This window comes from Mus musculus, chromosome 13 (assembly GCF_000001635.26).
Source record: "Mus musculus strain C57BL/6J chromosome 13, GRCm38.p6 C57BL/6J".
Classification (NCBI taxonomy): domain Eukaryota; kingdom Metazoa; phylum Chordata; class Mammalia; order Rodentia; family Muridae; genus Mus; species Mus musculus.
The window spans coordinates 118,566,984-118,591,200 of NC_000079.6; the positions used below are offsets into that span (position 1 = coordinate 118,566,984).

At 35.7% G+C, this 24,217-nt stretch overlaps 1 long non-coding RNA gene and 1 pseudogene across 1 annotated transcript in view; one reads left to right on the forward strand and one right to left on the reverse strand.

Moving 5' to 3' along the window:
• 1700003P14Rik (RIKEN cDNA 1700003P14 gene) overlaps positions 1–21,646 on the forward strand; it is a 32,462-nt gene extending 10,816 nt beyond the window's left edge. The window contains exons 3-4 of the long non-coding RNA NR_045982.1: positions 20,189–20,239; positions 20,903–21,646. This is a non-coding gene — a long non-coding RNA (RIKEN cDNA 1700003P14 gene). The remainder of the gene's footprint in view (positions 1–20,188; positions 20,240–20,902) is intronic.
• Positions 1,789–2,800, reverse strand: Gm9098 (annotated as a pseudogene).
• Positions 21,647–24,217: the final 2,571 nt, after the last annotated feature.

Below are 24,217 nucleotides of genomic sequence, written 5' to 3' on the forward strand. Positions count from 1 at the left end.
TGGTAATGTCCCCTGAGGAGTGCTTAGTCTTAGTATCTCACAACTTAAATAGATACTATAGCTTCACAAGGATTAATTAACCTCTGGTATTTTTGCCATCAATGTCATGTTAAATGACAAATAAATAGAAGGGAAAAACCACAATTATATGAACATATGTGTATACAAACATGCTTTTAACAAATACAACATAAACCTGAATGTCAGTTACCAGCCTCACTTCTGCAACTGGTCACATAGCATTCACTGGTATTTATTTTATTTCATTTTTAATGTGTAAAATGGGTGGATTTTATTGTGTGATACTAGATTAAAAATAACTATATTTACATCTGCTAGCCACTTAGGAAACAGGAGTCAGTACTACTGATTCACATATTCGCTTTGAATTAAGTTTTTTTTTTTTACTGCACTTTCCAATATTATCTGCAATGATTAGAATTAGCATGTTCTCTTAAACTTCTGTACTGAATCACAAAAAAGGTATAGTTTATTCACTGGAACTAGATCTGAAAAAGCTTACAAACTTTTCAGTCACCTTCCATCTTTGCTGTTACATCTGCCTCCCTCCATCACCATGCTGGACTCCTCTCGTTGTCCACATCCTTTCCAGGGGAATCTCGAGGCAGGAATGTCTGTCTGTTCCCTTGAAAGAATACAGACAAACCTAACTCCCCCAACTCCATTCTGTCCTCTTGAAATGTGTCTCATTTTGGCAGAATAAATAAAAATACTGGTAGGATTTTGAGAACCTAAATCTGGGCTTCCTTGGATCATAAACTAGAGACAACTCTGTCATTTGTTCTGTAGACACCCATTTTAACTATAAGACTTTTATATTTACCTGGTCTTTTGTCATTTATCTTCACTGTTGTCCTGGAATTTACATAAGACAGTTATACTTTTATAGAAATTCAAATTCACAGAGGTCAAACAATATGGCCAAGAAACCACAGGTGTAACATGCCAGAATGAGCCAAACTCATCTCACCTCATCTGAGATGCTATTACTGGAATGTGTCATGCTCCGGAGTTTAAGTAAATGAATCAGTAACTTTCTAGGTCCCTTCAGGGATTTATTTTATACTTCTACTGGCTATTTTTTCTCCTAGAATGAAAACAGATATAAACATTTGGTTATCAAATTAGATCCTCTTAATTTTAGCTGTTCATTCATATTTCTCTCATTTCTAAATTTAAAGGAAGTTATTTGTTCAATAGTCTTAAGTATTGCCTCTCAGAAAACTTTTCAAGTTACCTATTTCTATTTGTCAAAAGAGAGCCAGCTAGCATATCACAGATACCACTAATTCTTCTAAAAGGGTATTTCATATTTAAAAACAATTTTAAATATTAAAAAACCCTCATGAATTTTTATTTTCTAGAGTAGTAATATATATTTTTCTTCCTTTGCACTCAGTTTCCTCTTTATTCACTTGGGAAATATAGTCACTGTGTCTCCCTGCTGATTATCTGTCCCTAACACAATGTCAGTCTTATAGGAGTCAGGGGTTCTTGTTTTAAATATCGCCTACAAAGAACAAACCATCCTAAACTGGAAAGTGAAATTTAATATTGAATCATTTTGGCCACATAATCAATACTGCTAACATATACCCAGGAACTACATATACATAAATTTAAAAATAAATTACATGAACAATCCTGACAAGGTCAAAGAGCTTTCAACATTATGGCCCTCAACTCAAAGTAACATATAATTTAATACATGAAAAACAAGGACACTGAGCTTGGGAGCACACATAGGAAATTGTTTTGTAATTTTCTTCATTTTGATTGTATTGCTTTTCTGCCTTCTGGAGGAAAGATTTTGACTTCAAAAGTAACGAAATATTTGAGAAGGGAATTTACACCCTTCAGTTCTAAATGGTATTCTTGGGCGATTTTCTCAGCAGTCCACGTTTCTGGAGAGAGTTTATGGTTATTGAGAAGGTTCGATGGTTCTACAACAGTTATCTTGCCTTTGGGAATGTCCATGATATTCTTTTTATTTTTTTTAAACTTTTTTTTATTAGATATTTTCTTTATTTACATTTCAAATGTTATCCTCTTTCCTAGTTTCCTCTCAGAAAATCCCCTATACCCTCCCTCCTCCCCCTTCTCCCTAACCCAACCACTCCCACTTCCTGGCCCTGGCATTCCCCTATACTGGGGTCTAGAATTTTTTTTTTTTTGTGATTAAAGTTATTTTACTATGTCAGTCTTATCTTATCAAGTGAAATACCTGGGGGCATTTTTTTTATCTCAGGATGACAACCAATCCATCTCTTGCTCTCCATCCAACAGGCCCTTCATGCCTGTGCAGAACACTAACATCTGAGCTCCTTTCCAATCCACTTTCTTTTTTTTTTTCCTTTTATTTTTTTTCCATTTTTATTAGGTATTTAGCTCATTTACATTTAAGACCAAGGGCCTCTCCTCCCACTGATGGCCAACTAGGCCACCCTCTGCTGCATATGCAATCCATGATATTCTTATCAAAGTAATCTCCTATCTAAAGTCTGAATTCCTTTGGTTCTTGCGGTGGTTCAACATCTTTTACTGGCAAGGAAGGTACGGATCTTCGAAATCAACATATACATCTCTTATTAATGACAGCAGCTTGTTATCTTTTCTAGAAACTTCTTCTTCAATTTCTGGATACTGACTCAGGTGCTCCTGCAGGAGGCCGTGAGTAGAAGGGTGCTTGGGTGCCATTGGAGAGCTTCCTCTTTCTGATCTGCTCCGCTCGATTCTCTACGTTAAAGTTCCTGAAGGCGCAGGTCTCGCGAGCCTCCATCTCTATATCATGATGCCCTTAGTTCACTAAGCACGTGTCACTGGTATTTACAATGATCTTCCTTGACTACTCATTCTACATTGGCTTGCCCTATGCACGCACTGCGGCAGCTGTTCGATCTTTACCTAGAGTGGTGAGCATTTGTTCATCATTAAAGATCTAGACCTTTTGTCATCTTGTCTGGGCTAGGTGAGGATTTCCCATTAACCTTAGTAACAGGGCATGGTGATGATACCAAGAGAGAGCCTAAAGGCTCTCCTGCTCTACTGTTATCTTCCATCCTGTCATTGTGGAGAAACAATTCATTTTCCTCACTAGTAGTCTATAAACACACTCACTGTAATACTATTACTTCTTTCTTAGCCATATGATGTATGGACATCGGAAGTGGCCCTATCTGACCTTCAGTTCAATGAAATTTTTGTTGTATATCCTAACAGGTGTACCCCTCCTTGTTTGGAACCAAAATTCCTAGGACAGGAGAGTATAAGGTCTTGGGAACAGGAAGCCAAAATTTTCCTAGTGGGTGGCTAGATGTGACCATGCTTAGCCATCACAGATGGCAATAAAGCTGGCAATATTTCAATAAGTTATAATTAAATTAAGTAATTATTACATCTGAAGAGGTGACTGGACTTTTGAAATCAGTCACATCTATCCTTTAAGCATGTTAAACAGCACATCATATGGGGGACTCTCACAGAACTTTCTAGAAAAATGTTTCATTATCCTTGAAGCGATTCTTTTATTTTTAAGGTAGAATTTTGAAGGGAAAATGTTTTACAATCACTGGAATGCGTATAAATCACAATCAAGTTTAACTTACACCAAGAAGCAAACCTTTCACATCATTCTGGAAGGTCACCTTTGTTTTATCATATCTATTTTATCATTTATCATTCAAAAGTGGAAATTGATATTTAATACTGCTTACTTTTTGTTAATTTGAAGTAATACCAAGAAACCAAAACAAAGAGCTAAGATTTGAACCAAACTAGTTACTCTTCTGTACTGAGGCTTCCCACAAATCTCATCTTCCCACATATTCATTATGTAAAGTGGATGCTTCCTACTGATTTCCCAAGTAAACGCCTTGATTCCATTTACATGAGTCCTCGCCATAATGAATGTGACTCTGAATAGGAAGACATGATGTTACTGTGAAAATGTTTGCTATAGAAGTATAGTCAAAATGTTTAGTATAAGCTCTTCTGTTATCATGCATTCTGGTAAAATCACAGGTGGAAGCCAAATGTGTTACAAAGGAATAAGTATTCAAGTACCAATTAGTAACTTTCCAGGGCTACAAATCTCATGAACGGAAATACTCTGTGTCACTGTGTGACTCAGATTGACTCAGACACAAGCCTCAGAACCTTCAAGCTCAACAAAGCTATCAGGTAGAATTGTCTCCATGTGTTGACGTGAACTGTGAACTGAGACCAAGCTTCTTGTTCCAATGCAGCTTATGAGAGGAATATATCATCCAGAGAAGTCTCAAAATTGTGCCATGTAGAACTCTCTGCATCTGTTGAGCCTCGTGCATCTGAAGGACTGACCTGAGGCAATAATTTGGTCATTGTACAAGTCGAATGCTTTAATGTACCACAGAAATATGTCATAGTTTAAAATATAAGCTACTGTGACATGCCTAAACCTTCAACAGCTTGCATTTTTTTCCACAAGAAATCTAAATTGTGTTCCTGCAACGTAAGTCACCTCTCCAAGTAGCTCAGCCCAGTCAATAATGAGTCACATGAATCCACAGAGATAATAGTAATCAACCTCTATTGTTTTGAAGAAAAGGAGAAAAAGGAAAGCAATAAAACATAATATTTAATAAAACAATCAAAAATGGGTGTTCTCGAGTCTGTGTGTCTGGGCAGTGCACTTCTGGTACATATGTGAGGTCAGAGGACCTCAGTGCAAACTAGAACTGGAGTCCCTTACTAATCAGGGAAGAGGGTACAAAGCAATAGAAACTACATTCTTACCCCTTTCAGATAGAATGATTCTGTACAAACATATCTGGCTCATCCGCCAGGGAGAATTTGACACAAGTTTAAACCAGATATAAACAGTTGTGGAGAGAGGGGTAGATGGACTGCTCATATGGGAATCTTTGGCTACATTCTGATAGGTAATCTTCTTTAGAAAAAAGCTAAAAATAATCTAACCAAGTGTTTATACTCCTGAAAGTGTGACAAGAAACTATAAAAAATATATTTTATATGATAGAAAAAAATTAGTACATATGTTTTTTTAATTGGGTAAAATTATTTTCTTTTATTTTTCTTATACCATCATTTTAATAGGAAACGCTATAAAATCTATGAGGCTCTTTTGAAGAGAAACAGAAGGAAATAGAAACCACTCTTACCATTAAAAATTACTTGTTATATATCTGCTTTTATAACCTAGTTTCTGCAAAGCTCTCCTACGCCTATGCCACTAAGTAGAGAATTTTATTAATTTTCTAAAGTCTTTAATATGCAACCGCTTTAATCAATGGTTAATTAAATCAGCGATTAAATCACATTTTCGTTCAAATTATAGGAAAAAAGTCTTACTTAATATGAAAATAATTGATGTCAAGATAGTTGTCCTAAAATTTAAATATATGCTAGGAAAATAAATTGTAAAGTTATTTCCTCTAATAACTCAAATAAATACAAAGCCCTAATTACTTGTGAATGGGACATTCTGTTTTCGAACTATTAGCTCGTTCAGACTGTTTGATTGTGAACAAAACAAAATGGAATGCTTTCAGTCTCAAAAGAATGAGACTTTTCTTAGTGCCTAATTAGCTTTCCTTTTTTAAGGAAGAGGATTTGCTCAGTTGGGCCCCCCTCTTCAAAGTGGGACCAGCAAGCTCACATTGAACAAGGTCAGAGTCAGTAGACAGGGTTTCCAAGCATGCCAGATCATATTTCCTTTGGCGGTACAGAAAACAGAGAAACTTCTGAAAGTACAGGTTACCCCACAGGCTAACAAACAACTATGCCAATTGCTCCCTGGGGTAGTCCATCACAGCTGAAAGAGTTGGTGCACATAATTACTAGTGACACAAGCATTTGCCTCAGCCAACTTGATCCAGCTACCTACTGATTGTCATCAAACAAGATGGACAAATGGCCTCTCCTTTATTTGTACTTTTATCAAAAGAATTGATGTAAGCTCTTAATCAAACAGTTCACAAATAGTTAATACAATTTTATAACATAAAGCAACTATTGTCTTTTAGATACAATGAACCATGGATATTTGAGCTTTATTTCAACCAAAAATTCCTGGAGAAATGCCATAACATCGATTCAGTAAAATCTCTGACTTTCTTCTCTTGTTACAGTTTATTTTTCTAACAATGGTGTTAACCAATTTCCAATTTTCAAAATTTATTTAATTTAAAACAGAATGGAGCTTTGGAAGTAGATACTCTGGCAATTGGATAATATATCCAGTAGGGATATTTCTAGACACTATGAGCAAACTAAAGTGTTAGAAAGGTAACAAATCAAATATATTAATAATTTTCAATTTTACAGACACACCACAGTTAGCTTTAGAGAAAACTAATAGAGGGCTGGAAAAATAGCTCAGTTGTTAAAGGCAAAGGTCACAATCAAAAATAAAAAAGAAAGCTAATAGATGTTTGACATACACAAAAATAAAAACAAAACAAAACAGATGCACAAAAACTGAGACCAAGAGAAAGAAGAAAACCTCCACATTTTCTCTTATATCTGAATTCCCAATTTTTATTCAAAATAGATCTGTATTCATATAATTTAATAATATATATTAACTCCATAGGTTACATATTCATATAAGTTAAATACAATCTCTTAAAATAGAAGCCATGAGATTTATTTTTAGCACTTTTCTGTATATCGAATTAGTAAGATGAGTCAACAATATGGAGAATATTGCATGTATTAATAATATTAGTTACATTAGTGGAGAATGATTAAATATTACATATATAATCAATATTGTCATGATGTAAAATGATATGAAGATTCAAAATAATCACAATCAAAATTCCAGTGAGCTGTGTATGAGATGTTTAAAAGATGATTTCAAAGTTTATACAAAGAAGAAAAAAAGTAGCCAATGCCCTTGTAAAGAAAAAGAATACAGGGTAGTGATACTACCAATCTCATCTTAGTATAATCTTAAAACAGAATTCCATAATTAAGACAGTGGAATTAATTAGAGAATCTAGGAACACAGCAAGGGAATCTGGGTAGCATATTTAAAAATAAATTTGCATCAATATAGTCAACGTATCATTGACTGAGGAGTAAATACATTTTAGTAATCAGTGCAGGAGCAACTGGATATCCACCTGCAGAAAATAGAAGAAGTAGACACAGGTTTCATATCTCTTATAAGAGTCAACATAAAAAGTACCTCAGACTTAAATATAAAACAAAAGTTAATTTAAAATACCCCTAGAAGAAAATTCAATTTTTAAAGTTTCAAAGACATTAAGAGACATACAGTGTAGGGGAATGCCAAAACAGGGAAATGGGAGTGGGTGGGTTGGTGAGCAAGGTGAAGGGGGATGGGATAGGGCGTTTTCAGAAGGGAAACCGAGAAAGGGAATAACATTTAAAATGTAAATAAAGAAAATATATAATAATAATAATAATAATAATAATAATAATAATAATAATAATAATAATAAAAGAATTTGGAATAAATGCAATCGGCTTCAATACAATTGACTTCAGAATGGCAACTGCCCAGATCATTGACATCACTACATGCAGGAGAGGATACAGAGCTACCAAATATATGCTCAATACTAACAGAGATGTACAACAGAAGAGGTTATTTGTTATAATACTAAAAATATTTCTCCACATAAACCAGCAGTTGAAGTCATCGAAACTTATATCAGAGGGGGGTTAAAACTAATGTTCATAGAAGTTACTGCCCATAAAATTTTGCTGAAGATTAATTAATAATGCCCCGAATTTCTAAAGAACCAAAAAAAAATCTTTCAGTAGCTAGGTAAATAAACTGGTATATTAGAATCTTAATATATCATAAGAAGAAATGAATTGTCAATGGAAGAATGTGAAGGGTCTTTCAATGCATATTATGAAATGATTAAAGCCATTCTAAAAGGTCTCTGTGCCTTATGATTTCAGCAACAGGCACTCTGTAAAAAAGCAAAACCATGAAATTGTATTAAAAAATAAAAGTTGATAAAAGTGGTTGATGGGATTTAGAAAGTGGGAAAGAGAGGAAAATGGGTGATACACAGAGAATATTTAGGTCATTATGACACCATATTAATATAATGGTAATACACATCACTGTGGATTTGTTTAAAACAAAAAATACATAATACCATAAGTTGATCTCTAATGGTAACAGTGACCTTTGGGTGCTGCTGTGTCAGTGCAGCTCCATCATTGGTAACAAATATACTACTTGAATTGAGGCTGTGGTGTTTTGAATGTAAATAGCCCCCAGAGGCTCACATATTTGAATGCTTAGTCATCAATGGCACTACTTGAGAAGGATTTGGAGGTGAGACCTTGTTAGAATAGGTATGACCTTGTTGGTGAAAATGTGTCACTAGGGTGGTCTGTGAGGTTTTGAAAGCCCATGCCAGGTTCAGCATCTTATTCTTCCTGTTGCCTGTAGACCTAGATGTAGAAGTCGTAGTTTCGTCTCCAGCATGTCTGCCTGTATGCTACTATGATGATAATGAACTTAACCTCTGAAACTGTAAATTCGCCCCAATTAAGCACTTTCATTTGTAAGAGTTATTGTACTTATAGACTCTTTTCTCAGATAGAACACTGGCTATAACACTAGATAAGGTTGGTAATAGGAAGTTCACCTGTAGGTTGAGGAAGGGTATAAATAGGAACCTCCCCCCCCCCCCCAAACACAGTGGTACATCTTCCTCCTAGTTTTCCTGTGACTTGACTGCTTTAAAAATGCAACCATTTAGGTGGAACAACATTATGAACTAACCAGTACCCCTTGACTCTAGCTGCATATGTATCAAAAGATGGCCTAGTTGGCCATCACTGGAAAGAGAGGCCCATTGGACTTGCAAACTTTATATGCCCCAGTACAGGGGAACGCCAGGGCCAAAAAGTGGGAATGGGTGGGTAGGGGAGTTGGGGGGAGGGTATGGGGGACTTTTGGGATAGCATTGGAAATGTAAATAAGGAAAAATACCTAATAAAAATATTTTTTAAAAATTTATGATATCAATCTATTTTGAATAGTTTTTCAAGATCTGAATTAATGCCCTTGAGTATTATTTGAATTTTTGAAATTACTTTCACAAGAAAACGGTGGCAAATCCAGTGCCAAGATCTGCTGTGTTTTATGTGAGAGATTTCTATAATATTGTAACAATATGTTTTTGCCAACTATAGGTATTCTCATAATAAGTGTTTAATCATTAATACAAGATAAAAATACAAAGAATTGATAAAATAATTTTTTTAAAATGCAACCATTTTTTAAGGAGAAAAGAAGTATCTCATGATTCCACCAAAATTTAGGTTGATTCCACTAGCCTTCCTGCTCAGGGCCCTACAGGGATATAATCAATTTATTGGCTTGCTGGCCTCTTATTGAGAATCTCTGAAAACAATCTGCTCCTAATCTCATTTAGGTAATTCACAAAATTCTGTTCTTTGCACTCATACACTTGAGGTCTATCGCTCATTGTGGGAAGCCACATGTGCCGTTGCTGAGTGGCACTGACTACTGCTGGCCACCACGCATAAGATTGGACAAACAACCAATGTGTACATATGCAGTAAAGTTTTTTGCAAAGACACTGCCTGGCCCAGGCATGATAATGAGGTTCTGTAAGGTACTGAGAGTATAACCAATCAGATGTGAGACATGCAAATGAGGTATGATAATGAGGCTCTGTGAGGTACTGAGAGAGAGTAGCCAACAGATGAGGAACATACAAATGAGGCTTAGTGCATAACCAATCCGGGTATGAGACACGCCTCTCCTAGGCCTATAAAAGCAGCACCAGTTCTGGGCTCGAAGTCTTTTCGCCTCTACAATCAAGCTCTCCCAATAAACGTGTGCAGAAGGATCCTGTTGCAGTGTCGTTCTTCCTGGCCAGTCGAGCGCGCACAAGAGCTCATGACTGTCAGATTTAGATCATCCTCCGATGTTATTTCAACATACATTGAGTCTTTCTTATATTTGGCACATTCTTGACTTCTTTATCTCAATGACATACGTCTTTTTTCTCTTCCCTTCTCTTCTCTTCCCTTCTCTTCTCTTCTCTTCTCTTCTCTTCTCTTCTCTTCTCTTCTCTTCTCCTCTTCTCTTCTTTTATTTCTTAAAAGCTTAGTAAGACAGTACTTTCAGGGAATTCAGGGTTGACTATCTTAATGAAAGCTAGGAAGGCTTTTCACAATGCTGTCTAGTTTAGTGTTTGAATAACCAGGGGACAAGAGCCTTATGTTGGACATTTTTTTTAGCATACTGCAAACACATTGTCCATAGGCCACATCACCAGTAGCTTAAAATCAGCTACAGTAAAAATATTTCAAGACAATAGTCTTTTTCACAGTAATTGAGAAAGTTTTAATTCTGCTATGGCACCATTAAGGACTTTCAATGACCTTGTTCAACTAAACACCTTGAAAAGCTATAGAATATTGAAATAGGACAGTTAAAGCTATAAATATATTAGTAAATAATATGAATATTTAATATCAGTAATGATGATATTTTTAAAATCAGCTTTGGTTGTGGTTTACATTGTGCCACGGCTACTTGTATTCACTACAGGTGAACGCATGTCTATCATTTAAACATGGAGACAGATTCCTGTTCTCACAATAAAATTGTCATTCATATGTAAGCTCTTCTATCCACAAGACTCTAGAAACAAATCCCAGTTTAGCTATCATCTTTACTCAGAGACCTTAGCTCTATTTAGGTATATAATATAAAATAAGTCACCATGAAATTTACTAGGGTTTTGATACATCTAGACATTAATTGGTGTCCCCACAAAGGCATGCAAATTTCCTGCTTCTTAGGCTAACATAGTTTACAGGTAAGACTCGTCCCACAGGGATGGAACAAGTACAGGAGAGGATATTCATCGAGATAATATAAAAATAAGTAAAATGTGGCAGTTGACATTTAAAAATAAACAAGTATGACTTCTGAGAAACATGTTGAGGGTGCAGCAACTGTAATATTTATCTCGCGTTTGTGAGGTATTCATATATCTGAGGCACCTAGGAAGCAAATGAAAAGAAGTGATCATTGAGTGAGTGCAAACTTACAAATAGAAAAGTTGACACTATTTTTATCTCTTTTTTCATGTCATCATTTTTCTGAGTATTCTTGTAATATCTATATCTTTGCAGATAATCTTATCAAAATAATATGGTCTCTTTTTTCCTATTTTTCAAATAACTTACCCTTTCCCCTTATACTGAGCATGCCACTAAGAAATCTATCCTCTTTCATTGTTTTTGAGTTCAATGGAAATGCTTCTAAGGTTTCATTCACCACAGGCCATAACCTCTTTTTTTTTTAACATTCTAACCATTTATACCTTTTGTAATATGAAAAGTGTTCTGTTAAAAATTCTTTCCTGTTAATAGCTTTTACAGAGTTAGAATATTTTTACAGTCTTATCTCTATGACCATGGTTTTTCTCCCTAAGTTTTTTTTAATATGGTAAATTATATTGATATTCCCTTTATAACAACTTATTTATGTATTCATAGGACATGAGTTATAATATCGTTATCATAATACTAAAGGCATACTTGTGTTTGTATGAAACTGCGTGAGTATGCCAACAAGTGGTTGAATTCAACATTTTATTTAGGAATTGGTTAAATGAAATTAGATAATAGTTTTGTTTGTCCTACTTAGGTACTAAGATTAAATTGATTTCTATAGCTGTATTTTCCTTGCTAATCTTAAAATAATATTCATATGAGAGGATAATATAATAACTTTAATTTTGCTGCAACTTAACTCATAACAATGTTTGAACTTGGCAGCATATTCATGGAGAAAATTCACCTACTGATTCTCCTTTTATTCTTCAGTTCATCTAGATTTTGTTTTGATCACAGTTTCTCCATTCATTAATGTATATCTTTCAATAATTTTGTTTTTTAAAACAATTTCTTATGCATAAAATTGTATAAACTACTCACCTTATAAAAAGTTTCTATTCAACCTTTCCCATGAGGCCTGTCCATTCCTAACAAAAACTGTCTCTTCTTTTTTTATGTTATTTTTGCATTCTTGCCAGAGTTTTATCTTATTATTTAAGGAGAAAAAAATATTGTTTCTGTTCACATCTGTTTTTAGTGCTTACTGCCAAATTCATTAATCCAGGAACTCATAAATGCTGTGCAAGCAATTTATCATTTAACTATACCGTTCTTTTTATAAAAGGATTTATTTTATTATGTATTCATGTTTGAGTATTGTGTGACTCTCTCTGTATGTGTGTGTGTGTGTGTGTGTGTGTGTGTGTGAAAGAGAGAGAGAGAGAGAGAGAGAGAGGGAGAGAGAGAGAGAGAGAGATAGATAGAGAGAGAGAGTGTATGTGTAAATTTACATATGGGGACTCATGGAGACCAGAAGAGAGTGTCTGACCTCTGGAGTACAAGTGGCTTGGGGCTATCCAATAAAGATGCTGGCAACTGAACTCTGAGTTCAGCAAACACTCAACCTACCTTCTGATTTGTATCTAGTATTTCTCCTTCCTACTCCTTTCTACTAGCGACCTCATCTTCAACCTCATCCAGTTTCTAGAGTTGACGGATTAAGTCATTTACATCACTATTTAAGACAATAGCTTGACAAAATTATGCAAATATAGTTTTTTTTCTAAATTATCAAGAAATCTAGTTAGAAAATTCTAAATGCATGGATAAATTTGCCTTTTTGGATAGCAGTTTGTATTTGATGTTAAAGCATCGTGATGAGAAAACAATGCATAAATTATATGAAGGTGCTCCTTAACTTACAATGTGGTGTGCTATGATAAAGCCATCATAAGTACAAATGTCATGAGTCAAAGGTGTTTTTTGTACACCTCAACTACAAAATAAATATCATAGTTTAACCTTATCTGCCTTCGACAGATTCAGAACTCTTAACAGCCACTGAAGTCCTCTGACATGAAACCTATTTTATAATACAAATTGCTCACATCAAGAACTGCAGATTATCAATATTTACTTTCGTGATTGGGTGTCCAACTGGAAATACCATCAATCTGCCATAACCTGCCATTCCATACTTGTGAAACACACTGTGCATTGTTAGGCAGAACACTTTCAACATTCAAAATTGTGATTTCTGTTTACTGAATATACTTATGAAGTCTGAACATCATAAGTTTAGCCATCATAATTTTGAGGCTGTCTATATAATAAGTTTGCTGAGATTCTCTTAATATAAAATTAATAATTATTTTCTATTCAATTTAATAACTATAGTAACATATTGTTGACATCATATCAGCTTGAAATACATAAGGAAAATGATTTTAGTTATTTTCCCATTTCTATAAACCTTGTGCCTTGTTATTTTACCCTGAATTTTTCTCTGTGTAACCCAAAGCACAGCCTTACTAATTATATTATAAACAATGTACATATTAATTATTTAACCACTTATTAAGCAAGATCCTCATCTCCTCTAATGGCTATGAATTTCTAAGAAATTCTTTGTAATTCTGTCAAATTTGCTTGATATAGTTTAGGTTTCTGATGTTATGTCTCTGAAAACCTATAATTATATGCTCTTGATGAATTGGTTGCTGTTTGCACAAATTTCTTTTGTTTCTGTTCTTTGTAAGAATTCTCACATTACGTTTTCTTTTCCTTCATATTAGTATTTCTATAATTTTTAAATTTTAGCCCTCCTGACATTCGGTCTAGGAAGTCCTCTGGCCATGCATTTGCTTTCAGAAGTTCTGTGAGAACGAGGTTACTTTTTTCAGAATACTAATATGCCACTTTTCACAGCCAATATTTAGTGAGTGCCAGCGGGATTTGCCAGACACTAACTAAAATAAAAAAATGACAAGGAATTGACAGGAGAATCCAGCATCCTTTATTTATCACCACAGAAAAGTTCTGCAAAGCTGAAAACAAGACAACTCTTTGTAATAACTTTGTTTATTACTGAAAAATTGTTTTTAAATAGGTAATTGTAAGGACATACAGTAAATTTATCATTGTTACTGTGAAGAAAATAATAAGAATTCCCTGCAATTCCCCATTTTCATTTTAATAAGATTAAAAACCAGTGATATAAATCATATAAAATGAACAGAAATTCTTTGAGGTTCTCAATAAGGTTTTCAGTTCTGATCAGAGGTTGCGCTTCTGTGAGGTCACTAAATCAACATAATGAGGAAACGACCATTCTTATGTGTATTATCTATGTGTAAGGAAAAGAAAAAGAGATCCTAAGGTATATTGTCACTTAAAACAATTGCACAGATAATGTACATTCAGGATCTCATCTTGAAGCGGTAATATTTAAGTTAGATAGCCATAGGAACTCTAGCATGAATAAAAAATATTGAGAGAAGTATAGTCTCATAGTTAATAAGCTGAGTTTTTTTTCACTTCACTTTTATGTTTTAAACAAAAACCACCTGATTACAAGTAACTCACAAATAAAAGACATTTCATAATCAGGTTTGCAACACCCAAAGTCTACACACATCACTGAACTTCTCTGCACTTAGGATAGCCATTCAGAAACCATGTTACTCAAGGTCCTAACACAAAAACCATACCTCTTTAGATAAAAATAGTTTTAATTCCAACAATTCTATGTTGATATTTTATATATAACTAATAGAATATACTGTTTTTCAAACAATCTAACCTATATCTTAGAGGATTTAGTATTTCAGGTGCAGCATGGTTGGTGATATATTTTGCCTTTTTTTTTTCTAACATGCCGATTTCACATAGTATTCATTTCTTTCCACAATTCACCTTTTCCACAACATCTAATGTATTCACTAGAACTTCCTCTATTAATAAGCCTTTGAAAAGTTAATAAACATTCTTATGATTCTAAACACAGGTTTTAAATTAATTTTTAGAAGTCAATGTATCTACTATTAAAAAAAAATCCTTCCAATTTCTACTTCACTTCCCCCTAGCTACACTGAGCCCTATATGTTTATTGAAAAAGAGATCAGCTTTATTGTTTATTTATCCTGCAATATGTTTCAGAGGTCAGACAAGGCACACATGCCCTAAGAGAGACTCAGGTACCATGGTTAAGATATTCTCTTGTGCCTTCAATGGTATCTGCTTTCTCTTTTTATTTTATTTTTTTCATTTCATTTTAGTTCTATTCCTTCTTTTAAAGAGCAAATTTAGTTTGAGACTTGAAACTGTAGTCACTGTTGGGAAAAAAAATACTTCTAATCTATTACTATGACCCAACCTAAATCATATACTTCACCTGAACTAGATTAAGGCTCTTCTTGGGATTCCCTTATTGTTATCTATGCACCACTAGCCCTCCAGTGACTCTGAATTCCCTCTTCAGTCTTCAAATTTCTATAATGAATTTGACTCATAGTGTGGTTCACGTGTTCTTTATTCCACACGGACCTCCCAGAAGAGCCCATATGGAATGAATTCTCCTGCATTTTTAACCATTTTTTCTGTGCTATTCAAAATTCAGGTATCTACTGTCTGGTTACTTTATAGTTATGTGAAGTTTGATCTTACCTACTCAATTATAATATGAGTTCCTTGATGAGAGATTACTTAACTTGTCTTTGAACGTTCCCCATCATAAAATACAAGATTATTCAGAAACATTAACAAAGCATAATTTCCAGAATGGAATCTCTCAGTTTAGGCACATTGACAATCATTCCTACCACCTAGTAATAGGTAGAAAATAAATGAGCTTTGGATTCTCTCTCCCTCAGCTTTTCTACCTCATCACAGTTCTGGAAATCAAAAGGAGAGGTTTCCCTTGGTACAAACTGGCCTCTTTTTCTACTATCATCTGCCAAATCATCTTGGATCTTACTACCACCAAAGATAATTAAAATGCACAAGTTACTTCCCTTACTAGGAGGGTTAAAACATTCCAAGATGTTTTCAGGCATTGATACTTAGTATTACTTTTATTTATTGGATATTTTATTTACTTACATTTCAAATGTTATCCCCTTTTCTGGTTTCTATTCCAGAAACCCCCTATCCCATCCCCATCCCCCTGCTTCTATAAGGGTGTTTCCCCACCCACCCACTCCTGCCTCCCCACCCTGGCATTCCTCTACACTGGGTCATTGAGCTTCCACAGGACTAAGGGTCTCTCCTCCCATTGATACCTGACAAGTCCATCCTCGGCTACTTATGCAGCTAGAGCCATGGGTCATTCACTCCATGTGTACTCTTTGGTTGATGGTTTAGTCCCTGGGAGCTCTATAGAAAAGCAATCCCTAGTCCTGAGTAGTTGTAAATCCTAGGAGCCACAACAATGCCCACCATGGCAATATACACACAGAGTGCAATTGTGAAACATATATTTCTAGAGTAACCTAGTTATTTATTTTGACTTAAAACTGCCACAATTGAGAGAGGGGACTCATGCTTTGGTCTATAAATCTGCATGTGCCTGGTGAGGTCATAGATTCTAGACTTACTTTTCCTGAACCAGTATAATTTCTAACTGTATTTTACTACATTTAGAATATATATATAGTAGCTCTCACCACTTATGAAAGAATCCACTTTTTGTAGTAGATGAAAACTATTATAGCAATTCACAAGTGGAAAAATGAAAAGAAAACTCAATGTGGGGTGTGTAGCCCCAATTGATACATCTACATATCCCTAGCACAACCCCTACACCCAAGGTTCAGGTGACATTCTCAAAGACAGGGCAGAAAGACTGTAAGAGCCAGAGGGCCCACGTATCTGTTATTAGCCAAGGTCCCTGTCCATGTGTGACAGGACAGCTGAGCCCATGATACTGCAAAAATACTGTCACTTAAACTATACTTACAGAATCAAAATACCCCATTGACATGTCAATACTAAGGAGGAAAATTGCATAAGGTCTTACTCGAGATAAAGAGCTATAAGTAATCAATGGGCTGCTGAGAGATAGAGAATTGATCTTCTCCAGGGAAGAAACCCATACATTTTAGCCTATCCCAAACAGTCATCTAGAAGCACACATATATGAGCAACAACAAGTGGATTCATTAGAATGTGTGTGTGTGTGTGTGTGTGTGTGTGTGTGTGTGTGTGAGAGAGAGAGAGAGAGAGAGAGAGAGAGAGAGAGAGAGAGAGAGAGAATAATTTAAAAAGATGTCATGAATTTGAAAGAAGTCTGGTGGGACACAGAGAGTTGGAAGAGGGAGAGGTGTAAATGATAGAAATGTAGTACTCCAATAAGCAATTCTCAAAAAATTAAAATAGAAAAAGAATGGAATATAATAGACTATTGAGATGTCTATCATATGTAGGATAAAGGTCATCCATATAAGCAATGATTTTATGTATTCTAATTTTCTTGTTTTCACAGATGCATGTTATATTAGCTTAGTAAAATGCAATTTGCAAATTATTTATGTAGTCTACTTTTCCAAATGCTTGTCATTCTCTATCTTCATTTTTGATCAATAAATAATTATAAAATTCCTACTGTTTTATATGTAGCATACTTGGCATTAAGTATGTGACAATGAATAAGTCACATTCTCTGTTCTCATTTAGCTGGAGGTAGAGGAGGAAAATGATGATGTCTAAAATGATCACGTTAAAATCATGTGGTAAATCTAAGGTGTGAGATAGTATCTTGTTTATTGAGAGAACAAGAATGACTTCCATGATTACATAGCCCAAATATTAAAGATGAGTAATGAGTTAAGTAGATATTGTCACTGAGGCATTTTAAACATAATATGTAATTGCTAGGAATACTAAAAATTTATAGAAAGTGTCAAAGACTGGAGCCACCCAGTTACATAATAAGGACTGTCAGCTGGTTGACAGCAATCTGAGAGGAAAGGTGTAGTTAGCATGTTCCAAGCTGTATGACCTATAGCTGGTTCTTTTCAAAATATAGTTTCATAGTCAAAACAATCTACATTTCATGTAATCACAATTAAAAGCTTAAAGTCTAGGTAAAATCCTGAATTCATCAAGCCAATTACATGTTAATTAGGCAATTTTAAATTCACATAAATTCTAGTTATTTTGTCTTCACTGGGAAACTATTGATTCTATGCTACCCAAATATTTCACAAAACACTTTATGCGAGTATTGAAAAGAGGCTATAGGGTAGATACTGGGTCCTTCATTTCATATGTGTATATGTATACTGATAATGTTGGACTTTATTTAGAATTCAGTAGGAAATCAACCTCAGTATTCAAAAGGAAAATGGCTTGTTTGGGGCTGTGATGAGGGACTGTAATTCTGTATGTGCATAAGACAGTGTGGAGGAGAGAGAGGCAGGAGGCTGGGATTCCAGTGAGGAGATTTCCTTCTTGGAACAGTTCAAAACACAAAACTATAAACATATGTATTGGAAATGTTTCTAGATTTATTAAATTCTATGATAATATACGAGAGAGATTTCTTTGAAAATTTATAACAGATGCCAGAAAGAGTACTATCCACTTTATCATCAATTAACATATATTTGGGATCTCCAGGGGCCACTACACTTGTTTACAACAACCCAAAACAAATTGCAACAGCCTTGCCTTGCTGTCAAACTGGAGGATAAATGATCAAGATAAAAATAATTAATTTCAAGTGGACTCAATTACTGTAGTCAGTCACTACTCAAGTATTTATTTAAGGACCCATTTGGGTGCAAGGCAATTTGTGAGATTCTAGTAAAAATCCATAACGATGCTAATGACAAGAGGATTTTTTTCATGACACAATAATATGAAATTCAAGTGGGAGTTTAAATTAAAACTGAGCCCTATGCTTCATCTATACTGAGTCTCACAGAAATAAAAAGGCAGTCCACCAGTGAACTTCCATTAAATAATTATAGTCAGGAGCCCATCAAGGAAGAGATCTTTGAACATCCCATCATTTAAGAGGATATCAAAATGGACTTATTCTGAAGTATTAGAAAACTCATATACCCATTCAATCAAACAGTCTAAAACTGAACAAACATGTTTAGTTCAAGTAAAGTCACTAAACAAACACAGATACAACAGTGAACAAAATTTTCTTAAATTCTTCTTGTCAGGGTTGAATTCTGTCAATGAAGACAAATCAGAAATAAGAGATGCAGGTATCTCTGTGCTAAATGCAATGGAGAGCAGATAGAGATATCAAAACTTCCAAAGAACTGGGGAGAAAATACTTCTGGAGAAAAAGTAGAATATGCTCATGCCCAGAGGTAGGCTCTTCTGTGACTAAGTTAGAAAGAATAACCGAAAAAAAAAAAAAAGCAAGATAAATGATTTGGAGGGGAAAAAAATCAGGCATAGATAATGTGGGTTCATTTAAATGAGTTTGGTTTTATTCTGGGGTGTGGTAAACACCTTGGAAGTTATTGAAGAGTAGAAAGATTGATTGAGCTATCACTACAGAGGGTTATTTTGGCTGCTGTTGAGAGATTGGAAGGTGTGTTAAGAGGGACAGAAATAGGTGGCATGCCACACGGATAACTGGAAGAGCATAACAATAGAAAGGGGTCAGAATTAAGGTTCATTTTGACAGTAGTGCTGACAGGGCTTGCTCTATTGGCTGCCAATAATGACTTCAAATGGTTTGGGCAGCTCAGGAAATGGAATTGTCATCAAATGGAACATGGACATCTGTATGTTGGAGAAGGCTGAGTGAGAGAGTGAGTATGCTAAGTTTTAAATTCAGAGTTCAGCACCAGGCTGGGGATGTGGAGTGTGCAGCTGCATATAAGAGAAGTCAGGGCTGAAGATGGAAATTTTAAAAATGAGCGATATCAAGGGGGAGAAAACAGAAAAAATATAGGGCCAGGGACTGAGCTCTGAAAAAAATGCCAGTATTTAAAAATTGAGGAAGACAAGGAACTACTAGAGTGCACTGAGGGAGAAAAACCAAGTAAGTATAGAAAGCAGAGGAAAGTGATAACCTGAAATCTCTTTAACAAATTGCTTCAAGAAAAATCAGGAAGAGTTTCCCAAGCACAGCTGATAGATTAAGCAAAACTGGAATTTAAGCATTAATAATAGTATATAGTTACAAAAATTGCTAATGACTTGACCAAAACCCACCAAAAGTTTAGTAGAGAGATAAAAGCATAATTATCATTGGAATGGATGTAATAAAGTAGAAAAAATTTGAAAGTAACTATAGTTACCTTTTTTTGTTGTTGTTTTTCAGAGTGGAAGCTGCACCATATTTATTTGCTGATGATGCTTCTTTGGGATATGGGTGAGCTCTAGATTTTCATCGTCCTTTAGAAGCAGTCCTGACCCACCATAGAGACAGAAGTCCCTTAAAACCAGGCTGAGTGTGGGGACATCAATTCCCAGTTCCCAATGCTCTTTGCAGGGCTAGAGAGATGGAGGCCGCTTTCCAGGTGAAGCTCTCCCCCTCCCATACCAGATTTCTCTGCCCTACCTTCATGGCAGCTGAGCTTCAACAGGATCCAACTGGAGCCCCTTGCTGAGGCAGGGGTTTATCAAAGAAACCTTTAGCCACCAATCGTTTTGTTTCTTCAAGACAGGCTTTCTCTGTAGACCAGTCTGGCCTTGATCTCTGAAGTTAACTTTTTAAAGTAGACTTTCAGCAAACCGGAGGCTAGACAGGAGCTTTGAAACACAGTTGCTAATTTTCAATAAGAACTGGTGCAGAGCAGAGGGTCTCCAGTGTTAACATTTTAGAAGATTTTCTGGAAGTCATACTACTCTCAGTTCTAACTGGAAAGCAGGTCCCAATTGCTTTAGTAAATGTATATACTTGTACATAGAAGAGACCTTTCTCGTTTCTTCCAGACTTAATCTGTGGAATAAGAAGTGAAGTCATCCATAAGGAGTCAGGTCTGGGGGGAACACATGAACAGTGAATAAAATGTGTTGTCGTTATTCTTTACAGATTTGAGTAAAGAGTAAACAGAAGAAAATTGACTCTGGGGAAAAATACAAAATGGAATTATCAGGCAATCCAGAATTTCACTGAAGGTTAATGTTGTTTGAAATTTTGTCAGCAGAATGACTCTATTTTCTTGTTCTTTTCTTTTCTTACAGCCAAATTATGGTATACTGAGGCACAGAGTAATAAGGGGTTTGACTTAGCCCATAATAAACATTTGTAACACGAGAATAACAGGGCAAGACATTCCAAAGTGAAATGCTAGGTGAGGAAGAGAAGGTACTGATAGACAATAGAAGACAAGCCAAGTAAAGACAAAAGTTATATGTGATCAGAAGAATGAGAAGAAGAAAAGGAGAACCAAGTGGATTGTAGCCCCTAAAACGATCATTAAAATTTAAGAGGCAGAGGTGAAATCAGAGAAATAGCAGTGAAGATCAGGGTGTTCAAGACTGATGCTGCAGCTGTGATGATGAACGCAGACCAAAGATTGAATTAAATCCGCAAATTATCGGTAAAACATACCACACCACTGGATGTTTCTGTGAGAGTGTTCCTGGGAAGATCAAGCAGCTAGTGAGTCCGGCGCTGACTATGGGTAATACTATCCCATAAGCTAAGGGCTCCAATATGATTAAAGACCTAAGGAAAAGGCTTATGCATGAATTCTTTCTCTAAATCCTAACCAATATTATTTGACCTGCTCTCCAGCACATACCATGCTAGAATAAAATCTCTTAAGCCATGAGCCTGAAGCACTGCTTCCCTTACATTGTCAAGTCATGTATTTCATAACAATGATTAAAGAAAGGGATTACTAGCAAAATGACAGATGATAATACTGCTAATTATAAATTGCATTTATCTATTGGTGTGGGGGATGAGCCTGTGTGTGCACATTTATTTATGTGTTCTACAGCTTAATTGCAGAGATCAGAGGACAACTTTCCCAAGAGTTGGTTTTCTCCTCCCTTAGTTGGGAAAGTATCTAGGGTCATCAGGCTTGGCAACAAGCATTGTTGCCCACTGAATGATTCTGCTGATCTACCTGTTTTAAACAATTTCAGATAAATATATAATCACGGGGGTTGTAGGAGCTGGGGGCAGCACTGGACAATTGTAGGACAGCAAGACAGAGAGCAGAAAAGGCAAGATATTTAAAATAAGCCATTTATGCACAGCGAGATTATGTTGTTCTGTTTGTTTTCTTTTCAAGAGTTGAGAATAGAAGGGACTTAACATTAGACAGGAACACTTTTTTTTAAAATTGGATAATTGTGACAGGGTAATAGGAGTTATCAGGTAAGAATAACTGACTTTAATCATTTTAGGCACTGAGCAAATAGATTCGATCATATTTAAACATGTACACAGATTGCCTTATTAACATCATTCGTATTAAAGTCAAGCTTTTGATTTGGTGGGTACGGAGTAGAGTTCCTATAACCACAGTAGAAAAAAAAATGTACCACAGTAGAAAAAAAATGTACTGACCAAGAAGAAAGAGTCAGACAGAATATAAAAATTTGAGTTTAAAGTATATCAGAGGCTACTCGAGAGAATTCTTAACTTTCTTTTTTTTAAAGGATTTTTTTTTCAAACAGCATAGTGCCAGATTACATTGTGATATTCAAAATAATAATCCTGCCCAAACTAGGAGAAAATGTTTAGTGATGTCTAATACATAAACAGGTGTTCTGTATATATGTAGAACTTTGAACATAAACATTTTATTTAGGTAGTGAATGATGTATGACTTTTTTTTTTCCCCAAGATAAAAATTACCTAATATGGAAAAAGGCATCTTCCTTTCTTCTGGTGGCAGCAACCAGGCAAGCCAGTTTAGTGCATATAAATACATCTAGGAGCTGTGGAGGAAGGGGTTCTTTGTGATGTACTCTAATCCAAGGGTCTGCTGCTGACAATACGACCAGCTCTCTGCCCTGCACAGGGTTCCCTGCCTCACACAGCCTGATAGAGTATGAAAGCTGGGATACAAGGCCATGAAAGGTTATGTCACATACAGGTTATGTGTACTTCACAGTGGCTGCAAATGCCCAGTTCCTAAGGGTTCAACGTATGGCAAGCCTGTCCATCATGGTGATAAACAGCTAAAGTTTACCCAAAGCCTTCAGTATGTGGCTGAACGGATGCCATTGTAGGGTATTGAGAGTTTTGAATTCTGGGTTGGTGAAGATCCCACATAAAAATTTATTTAAGGCTATCCTCGTTGATCCAATCCATAAAGCTCTCAGAAGGAATCCTAACACCCAGTGGATCACCAAACCAGCCACCAAGCACAGAGAGATGAGTGGGCTGATACAGGCTACAAGAGCAGTGGTCTTGGAAAGGACCCCAAGTTCCATCACATTCAGTGTGCAACCTGGAGACCTCACTATATCCTCAGTTTCTCCATTACTGCCAATGCACACAATGTTTGTAAAATTCATACCCAATAAACAATTTAAGATATTAAAAAAATTACAAAATATATTATGGAATTCTTAACAAATGGTTGCTAAAGAATACTAAAGTGTATGCAACCAGGCAGAAATTATCGGTTTTACTCTTTGTCACAGAAGGTGCTTTTTTTTTTCCCAAATTGTCTCCTTTTTTTTTTTATTACGTATTTTCCTCAATTACATTTCCAATGCTATCCCAAAAGTCCCCCATACCCTCCCCCCCCCACTTCCCTACCCACCCATTCCCATTTTGTTGGCCCTGGCGTTCCCCTGTACTGGGGCATATAAAGTTTGCAAGTCCAATGGGCCTCTCTTTCCAGTGATGGCCGACTAGGCCATCTTTTGATACATACGCAGCTAGAGTCAAGAGCTCTGGAGTACTGGTTAGTTCATAATGTTGTTCCACCTATAGGGTTGCAGATCCCTTTAGCTCCTTGGGTACTTTCTCTAGCTCCTCCATTGGGAGCCCTGTGATCCATCCAATAGCTGACTGTGAGCATCCACTTCTGTGTTTGCTAGGCCTCGGCATAGTCTCACAAGAGACAGCTATATCTGGGTCCTTTCAGCAAAATCTTCCTAGTGTATGCAATGGTGTCAGCATTTGGAAGCTGATTATGGGATGGATCCCTGGATATGGCCGTCTCTAAATGGTCCATCCTTTCGTCACAGCTCCAAACTTTGTTTCTGTAACTCCTTCCATGGGTGTTTTGTTCCCAATTCTAAGAAGGGGCACAGTGTCCCCACTTTGGTCTTCGTTCTTCTTGAGTTTCATGTGTTTAGCAATTTGTATCTTATATCTTGGTTATCCTAAGTTTTGGGCTAATATCCACTTATCACTGAGTACATATCATGTGAG